Source organism: Nelumbo lutea, chromosome 2 (assembly GCF_056320005.1).
Source record: "Nelumbo lutea isolate HS-2025 chromosome 2, American lotus-T2T, whole genome shotgun sequence".
In the NCBI taxonomy this organism is placed as follows: domain Eukaryota; kingdom Viridiplantae; phylum Streptophyta; class Magnoliopsida; order Proteales; family Nelumbonaceae; genus Nelumbo; species Nelumbo lutea.
This window is the reverse complement of record NC_142685.1, coordinates 94,098,938-94,108,526: the sequence shown is the minus strand read 5'-3', so window position 1 is coordinate 94,108,526 and position 9,589 is coordinate 94,098,938. Positions and strand designations below refer to the sequence as shown.

The window sequence follows — 9,589 nt, the reverse complement described above, 5'->3', positions numbered from 1 at the left end:
CTTCTATCTAACGGGCCTAACTACAAGATCAGTATTCATCTTGTGAGTGATGATGATAGGGTCTATGTCGGGCATCTCTGCCGCGGACCATGCAAAAATGTCTAAATTTCCAAGTAGAAAACTTACTAGTTGGGATCGTAGAGGCTCCTCAATTGAAGCATCGATCTAGATTGTCCGAGCTAGGTCCTCTGTCGAAGTTGGGATGGGGACAATTTCTTCTGTGGGTGTAGCTCGCTCCTCGTACTGCTCCGCAGGTCGCTCCAACTCGAGGTCGTCTGCCACTTTGGCTTTCCCTTTGAGGATGGCAATGTAGCACTTGTGAGACTCAAGCTGATCGCCCCGCGCCACCCCAACTCCAAAGTCCGTAGGGAACTTCATCGCCAGATAGTAGGCGGAGACCACCACACATAGGGCGTGGGTGATGGGCCGACCTATTATGGTGTTGTACGGGGAGGGAGTCACGACCACCAAGAAGTCATAGTTGAGCCTCACTATGCTAGGTCAAGTGTTGACCTCCACAGGTACAGTGATTCTCCCCAGGGGCCTGGCTTCCTCTCTGCTGAAGCCTACCAAGGGAGTATTTGTGGGCCTAAGGTCACTTTCTTGGAGCTCGAGCTTGTCAAATGCCACTTTGAAAAGAATGTTGACCGAGCCACTGGAGTCGACGAGGACACACTTGACTTTGAAGTTGTTGATCCTTATCTTCACGATGAGCGCATCATCGTGGGAGTAGTGGACCCCGTGCGCATCGTCCTCCATGAAGAAGATCGGGTCTAAAGTCTTTGGCCGCTTCGAAGGGTTCTGGTCTTCCCTTCTGACCTCACGGGCTAACGTCCGAGCTGTAGCCGAGGTGCAGCCTACGACGATCGATCCTTCAACGATCACATGGATAGTCCCCCGAACTGGTCTTTCTTCTAGGGGCTGCCTCTGTGGTTGCTCTACTCGCCTACTGGATTCAGGAGCATCTCTGCTTTGCTCCCCCTGCCAACATGTTTTATTATTACTATTTTCTACAAAATTTCTTAAGTATCTGTGACGGACGAGCTCCTCTATCTCATCACGGAGGTTTTTACAACTCTCAGCGCTATGACCGTGATCTTTATGGAAGGTACAATACAAATTTTTATTCCTTACATTAGGGTCCCCTTTCATCCAGGGCGGCCACTTCATGTACGGGGCATCCTTGATCGCCATAAGGATCTCGGCCTGCTTTGCGTTCAAGGGCGTGTAGTATGTCCTCTCTACTGGTGGAGCTCGGAAGGGCTGACCTGGCCTTGCCCGCCGAGCTAGGTCTTTCTCTTCTTACTGTCCCCCTGAGTCAGGGGCTCGACTTCTCTTTTTCTTTTTTCAGGGATCTGCTCACCCTTCTAGTTGATTTCCTCCTTTGTCCCTATAAACTGGTTCGTGAGCTTGAGGAACTCGGTTACCATCTTGGGCTGATTAACAACCACGTGCCACTTGAAGTCTTTGTGCGTGATGCCCTCTTTGCCACGGTGAGACAAACTATGGGGTCCATGTTGGGTATCTGTAAATAAGCACTGTTGAACCGCTTGATGTAACTTCAGATAGATTCTCCTTCCCTCTGGACTATGCCAAGGAGGCTCTCCTGGGTCCTCGGGCACCGCTTGTTGGTGACAAAGTGAGAAGTGAAGACTTGCACGAACTGCACCCAGCTTCTTATTGATCCGAGCGCGAGGTTCTTGTACCACATACGAGCCACTCCTTTAAAAATGGTGGAGAAAGCCACGCACATGTAGGATTCACTAGCCCTGGCCAAGTGCATTTGTGATTGGAAGGTGTCTACGTGATCATTCGGGTCGAATGATCCATCATATTTGTCCAGGGGAGGCAGTTTGAAGTCCTTGGGCATTGGGACGGCCAAGAGTTCAGGAGACAGAGGGGATGGTACAGAGAGGAGCGGAGTGGCTTTCACTTCGCCCGAGCTTACCTCTTCCTTACCCTTGAGCTCGGGCAGGTTGTGTGTTGCAGTTCGGCGAGCTCGGCGACGTCTCTGCTGCTTTTTTGAGGGCTTTGCATTAGTGTTGCTGGCCTCAGTATTATCGGGCACAGTTTTCGCAGGGAGGGGGACAGACTACTGGTGATGGCTGTGGATAGAGGGATCTTGCCTGGAGTCTGTGGCTAAGACCTCAAACCGATTCTCCACAAGCAGGGCCACGAACTCAGAAAGTTGTGGCAATGCAGGCCTGGTAGGCTTGGACCCTCCCGACCTGACTGCGCGTAGCGAGGCAGGGGTAACTGGTCTTTCCTTCCTCCCGTGGGATGAGACTTGGCTCTTGGGAGGATTCTGAGTTTGAGAGGTCTCTCCCCGGCGAGAAGGACGCTCGTTCTAGCGATGAGGCCTAACTTGTTGAGCGGCCGGATGTCGAGGAGGAAGAGGCTGCTGGGTCTGAGGCAGCGGAGGAAACTACTGTTGATAGTGATGCTGAGAAACTTGGTGCAGCACTTGCTGCTGATATAGTTGGAATAGCTTAACTTGTTGTATCTGAGCTTGCAGGGCTCGCATGCATTGCACCAGGTCTTCAAGTTGGTTTTGGGCTGTCACGGGGGGAACAAGGGAGGGTTTAGTGAAGGTTATCCCAACCGTGAAAGAGAGTGGAGCTTTCATAGGTGCCATTGTCTGAGGCACGTTCAGAATGGGAACTCCATCCGCGTAGAGTGGGACAGTGAACTATCCAATACACACCGCTGGGACCCGGAGTTGCTCCCTGGCGGTGTTTATTTCTACACTGTGTGTTGCGTTGCTGGAAGAAGCCATGAGAACTGAAGTTTGCAAAGTTTTGGTGGAAGGAATTTTGAAGCATTCCCATAGACGGTGCCAAATGATGTAGCGCGATCTAGTCACTCCTAGCTGGAAGGGGCGTTGCTCCTAGCTGGCAACGGACAACACCTGAGAAGGAGAAGATGAAGGATTCCCAAGGAGCTCGCCCGGCGGGAACACTCCGATGCTTAAGTTAGAACTCTAAGAGAGAAGCTTAGAGACTAATGACAAGTTAAGAGTGGGGATGCCCACTACTCAATTACCAAAAATTCATTTACCTTTTTTCTTGGGGATCGGAGCCCTTATATATTAATGCGCTGCAAGTCAGGTGTAACCACCTCTGGCTCTCTGCTACAGCTGTTATTCGTTTGACTAATTTGATCAGTGCAGATATCTGTCACTTGAGAGACGTTATGCAGAGCTGGCACGTACGCCACCTGACATGAGACGTGAGCGCAGTCCTCTAGACTGGCAGGTGCTGTGCCGCCAGACAAGAGATGTGGGAGTAGACTGAAAAGCACGGTCTTGTCAGATAAGACGTTACCCGAAGACTCTGGGTTACTCAATAGCGAGCTCCTTTGTAGCGAGCTCCTGTGTAGCAAACTCCTCTATAGCGAGCTGCAATAGCAAGCTGCCTTGCAGCAAGCCATTCTATAGCAGGCTGTCTTGTAGCGAGCTGTTCTGCCGGGGTTTCAGCGAACTCATTACGCCGAGTTGTGGCCAGACTGTCATGCCGAATTGTCACTTACGTTGAGTCATATCTACATGTCCCTTAGTTAGGAGGTCGGGTCAAATCACCCTCCAACATTAGGGTTTAGGGTCAGCTTAGAGTTTCAATTATTTGACCCAAATCGAGTGTAGGTTTGGCTGACTTGGTCCATTGGATCATAATACCCGTGCACATATATAAAAAGTATTCATGTAATTTATTACCTTAAAGTTTATGATTTCTTTCAATGTTTGTTTTAACTGTTTAGGGTTAGGTTAGAGTTTGATTGTTTATCCTAAATTGGGTTCAAGTTTAGCTAACCCCTCACCCATCAAGTCACAATTCCCATACACATATTAAGGGTATTCTTGTATTTTGGTCTGGTTTCTAACCCTAATCTTAAAGTATATGATTTATTTCACTATTTGTTTTTTTTTCACTTTGGATAAGCAATACCCCGGAACCCATAAACCAATTTCCAACTTAAATTAATGGCTCTTGAGTTTTCAAAAAAAGTATCACAAAAATATAATTGAAAGACTATAGGACAAAATGGTTCCGTATGGAGTTGAAGCCTATAGTTCATGGTAGGTTTAAAAATTGCATAGTATTGGGTTGGGTTGGATTGGGTTGGGTTTGAGTGGAAGCATGGGAGGGTCGGGTTAGGGTTAAGTCAAACCCATGACAACTCACCAAACCCTATAGGCATTTAACTTGATACCAACCCAATCCATATCAAATTCTTTCAATTGTATTTTTTTGATAGGTTTTGAAAACTCAAGAGCCATTGATTTCAGTTGGAAATTGGTTTATGGGTTATTGTGTTGACATCCTCATGCTCATGTACTCTATTTTTATTATGTATAAACTTTTTTGAGATAAAACAAAGTAGAAAGAGCCCAATGCCATTCTTAACTAGGAATAGTCATGGACCAGGTTAGGCTATAGGCCTATGATGAACCTACAATTTATCTATAATTTTTGAGGACTTTAGCATGGATTTTTATGCCGGTTTTATTAATTTTTGTCTTAATTTAGCTTAATGCTAAGAATAAATTTCAGGGGTAATTAATCCAAAAAATAAAGGAAAAAGGCAAGAAAAGAAGGTTCAAAAAGACCAAATCCAGCCCAGCCCGGTTGTGGAAGCAAGAGAGAGCACTTCGGCCCAAGAAGAGCAAGTAGATTCCTTGAGAAAACCCAAGAAAAGAAAGCCTAGCTAAGAATAGAATTCTGCCCAGCAAGGAAGGCCCATTCTCAGCCCAAAAGAGCAGCTCAATGTATAGCTATCATGTGCTAAGAGAGAACCTAAGTGCAGCCCAAATAGCAGCCCTTAGGAAGCTTTCAGGAGAGCTCTAGAAAGCTCAAGAAAGGGGTGTAATACACCCCATTTTAGAGGCTTCAAGAAGGGGCAAGAACCCCCTTGAAAAACTATATAAGGAGGCCTCTAGGAGGGGGGAGAGGTGTTCAATTGCTTGAGAGGAAGGCTCTCCCACTCTTAGAGGTTCGGCCACCTTCAGAGAAGAGAAGAGAAAAAGGTTAGGCGTAAGGAAGAAGAATAAGAAGGGCTGAAGGAAGTTCAAGACAAGCAAGCTAGAAGAGAAGGTGAGTTCGAAATTGGGGGTTTGTGATTCAAAGATCATTTGTAATAATTCAATTGTAATTTTATTCTCCTTTAATTTGAATTATGTTTCTTTGTTATATTTTCTTTCTTTTTTCTCCTTCTTCCATTCTTCCTTGATGTATTTCAGCTTGTAAAATTTCAGTTCAGCAATCTAATTCTTTTCTATTCATTCGAATGGTCATGAATTGTACTTGGAGTTTCTTGAATAAGGGTGTTTTTGTAGATTAATTCGGCCAACTAACCTTCAAAACTCATATCTGAATTCTCAGATCTGAGATTGCATGATCTGAATTGCTTGAAAGAGAATTCAGATCTGCAATTTTCAGATTGGCCAAATGGACCTAAAGCTTAGAATTTCTAGAGTGTTTGAGAGAGATTCTAGGAATTCAGATCTACTATTCAAGAACTGAATTGGATGCAAGATTAGAGATAACTTGTACAATTCAGTTGGTGATCAATTCAGTTTTGAATTGATGCCTTAGAAGTGTTTGAAGAAATGCATGCATAGGGATTAGATTCTTGTTAGAGATAGAAGAATTGTCACTCAAGCATAGGATGAACATGTGCTTGAGAGAGGCTGTTCATGACCTTGGGGTTTTCACCAAACCAATGCTCAATTATGATTTATTCGAATGATCCAAATTGATAGATTGCTGAATTCTAAGATTGAAATTTAATGCTTACTCTTCTAACCTGATTTGAAGGCAATTGGACCAATGATTTAGATAGATTTTAATATAGGATTTTTAGCTTTCATTAAAAGTTTTGATTTATTTGTTAATCAGATAAGAAGTACTCAATTTAGTATTGATACTTGTTTCCTAAATCCTCGTGGGAACGATACTTCACTCACTACTTTATTAATTGAACGGCTAGTGCACTTGCTAGTGTCACAATGAGCCACACATCAAGTTTTTGGCGCCATTGCCGGGGATTTATAGAAGCAATATTATGAACGATTGATCATTCTTAATCTGGTTTTTAGCATTGCATTCATGGCTAGTTTTCAAATTTTCATCTTACATTTCAGCCTTGAATGCAAGGGCTGCATTGATGGAGCCATGGTTCTTCTATTGATATTTGATTGTTCCATCCTTTGTTTTAGTTTTAGTGTAGCTGAAGTAGATCTGATTTCTCTTATTTGTGATTATATTACCTCCAAAAAGAAAAAAAATTATAAATCTTAAAATGAGTTTAGACCTGAATTGCATTCAGCAATCAGAGCTACACTCATCCAAAAAGATTTTGGTTGCATTGTTGTATTTTGTTTTAGCTTTCTTCCTTTCTAAAAAAGAATACATATATATATAGAAAAAGAAAATAAAAAAAAACAATGAAAGAATAGCATGAGAGCTTTCAAATCTGAACTTCAAATCTGACTTTCAAATCTGAAACTCAAATCTGAAGTTCAGATCTGAGTTCAGCCGAGTGCAGGTCTGCATTCTACTAGGTTCAGGTCTGAGTTCATCTGAACTCAGACCTGAACCTACTCAATTATGACTGATATTTTGATACATCAGACTTGTCTCATGGCTGAAATTGTAGCAAAGAATGAAAGAAATTTGATGTGAACTCAGACTTGGGGTCAGATCTGAGTTCAGTTGGTTGCAAATCTGCTAGGTTCAGATCTGAGTTCATCTGAACTCAGACCTGAACGTACTCAATTCTGATGTGAATTTGGCACCCCATTCACATTGTGAGATATCAGATTTGCTTCAAGAATCAAAGGGTAGCAAGGAATGAAAAATATTTGAAAGAATGACATGTGAGCCTTCAGATCTGAACCTCAGATTTGAACTCAAATCTGAGCTCAGCTGGTTGCAGGTCTGAATGCATTAGATGCACGTGGTTCCAAGTTAATGCCAGATAAAAAAGGATTTCAGTTATAGTTTTCCTTGCGATGGTCCAGGACGAGGCGGTACTTGTGATATTTCGGTTTGGGATGCATTTTATTTGGCAGTTTTCTGGATGTTAAATACCATTGGATGGGTTACTTTTTATTGGCATTTGAAGCACATAACATTATGACAGGGTAATGTTTCACAGTTTAATGAATCCTCCACTTATTTGATGGGATGGTTAAGAGATTATCTATGGTTAAACTCTTCACAACTTATCAATGGATATAACCCTTTTGGCATGAATAGTTTATCGGTCTGGGCATGGATGTTCCTATTTGGACATCTTGTTTGGGCTACTGGATTTATGTTCTTAATTTCTTGGCGTGGATATTGGCAGGAATTGATTGAAACTTTAGCATGGGCTCATGAACGCACACCTTTGGCTAATTTGATTCGATGGAGAGATAAACCAGTGGCTCTTTCCATTGTGCAAGCAAGATTGGTTGGATTAGCCCACTTTTCTGTAGGTTATATATTTACTTATGCAGTTTTCTTGATTGCCTCTACATCAGGCAAATTTGGTTAATTCATTTTTTTGAATGTGTTGTATCTGCGACAATCTCATTTGTTTCGATGGAGAAGGGGGTCCACCTTCTTATATTTCTACCTCAGATCTGAAATGCATGAGAATCTGAGGCAGTATGAGTACATGATCTGAAATTTCTTTGAACTTGTTGTTTTATTATCATTTAAATCTCTTGCACCCAATCTGAATTGATGTTTGGATTAGATTAGGACTGATGTTTGTAAGGCCTGAAAGGTCAAAAAAAAGCTTCATATTTTAGATTGTAATATACTGGCATTCAGATCTGAATCCAGGCTGCTTATAGTATAAACATTGCAGACCTGATTTCAGGTTTCTGCAATCACTGAACATGAGCCACTCAGGCTTGGATGTCCATTTCTAAATTTAAAGTTTTTGTTGGCCAACTCTGTTTTCTAATAAAGTTACAGACATGAAGTGCAGGTGGTTTGATATGAGATCTAATCTGCAATATCTTTGGATTGAGTTTTGTTCAGTAAAACTGTTAACATCAGATCTGAATTGCAGCAATTAACAATACCAAACATTGCAGACCCGATTTTCAGGTCTTAGCAAGTGTTTGATATGCATCAGCTATACAGGTTTGGGCTTCAATTGTAGAGCTTAAAATCCTTAACCCAAGCCTAACTCAGGACTGGTTTTAGTTTATTTCAGGTCCTTTTAATATATTTTTCAAATCAGATCTGATATCAGCCCTAAAGCATCACAGATTTGATTCCAACCTTAATGGATGTATATTGCAGTGTATACCAATGAGTGTGTATGAGATATACAGCTCATATCTGAATTATTATTTATTAATTTTCTCTGGACTAACAATACCAAAGACTTGTAGATCTGAACTCAACTAAATTGGATCTGAATTCAGATGTTGCAATCGATGGATGTAGATAAAGGAACCTTGAATAAGATGTTGATCTGCTTTTAGTTAGCTGCATTTATTTGTTTTAGGATGTAGGTTTGTATATTCCAATACTTCACTATACATTTTCAGTTGTAATAAGGTTAGTTATTTTGTGAATATTGGCTTGTTTATTGCCTTGACTTTCGCAGTTTCTGACAAGCAGAGTCGAGCTGGAGGAAATCCTCTACGACCCGAAGATTGAAAGAACTCTCTGTGTACGACTAAGAGCAGCCAAACAAGTCCAGCAAGAAGCTCAAGAAGCTCAAGAGGCTCAAGAAATGGCTGAGCAGAGGACTATGATGGACTATGCCAAACCCACTCTCACTGGAGCTGCCTCCAGCATTATCAGGCCCAATATTGCTGCTAACAACTTTGAGATCAAACCTGCCATCATACAAATGATTCAAAACATAGTGCAATTCTGTGGATTGGCCCACGAAGATCCCAATGCACACATTTCTAACTTTTTAGAAATTTGTGACACCTTCAAACACAATGGGGTAAGTGATGATGCCATTAGGTTGAGGTTATTTCCATTTTCTTTGAAGGATAAAGCCAAAGCATGGCTGAATTCATTACTGGCAGGATCAATAGCTACATGGGATGAAATGGCTAGTCGTTTTCTCTCTAAATATTTTCCCCCTTCTAAAATTGCTAAAATGATGAATGACATCACTACTTTTTTCCAACAAGAGGGGGAATCTTTATACGAGTCATGGGAACAATAGAAGGAGCTGTTAAGGAGAGTTCCTCACCATGGCCTCCCCATTTGGCTGCAAGTGCAGACTTTCTATAATGGTCTTACTGACTCAAATAAGACCATATTAGATGCTGCAGCCAGAGGGTCCATAAATAATAAAACTCCTGAGGTTGCCCATGCACTTATTGAGGAAATGGCAGCCAACAACTATCAATGGCATTCTGAAAGAACTCAAACTAGGAAGCAGCATGGCTTGCATAATGTTGATACTTATACGGCACTATCTGCACAAATAGGAGCACTCAGTAAGAAAATGGATGAAATGCAGATAGCTGCCATGCATGTGCAGCCTCTTAATTGTGAATTGTGTGGGGGAGGCCACATCAGCATTGACTGCCAAGTTGGCAATCAGTTCAGGCCATCTACTGAAC

The 9,589-nt window shown here is 42.3% G+C and overlaps 1 non-coding gene across 1 annotated transcript; it reads right to left on the bottom strand.

The window, feature by feature from the left end:
- Nucleotides 1–9,114: 9,114 nt before the first annotated feature.
- LOC148872127 (small nucleolar RNA R71) lies at nt 9,115–9,221 on the bottom strand. Its single transcript, XR_016108622.1, has one exon. It is a non-coding gene; the product is annotated as a small nucleolar RNA R71 (small nucleolar RNA).
- Between the last annotated feature and the right edge of the window lie 368 nt (nt 9,222–9,589).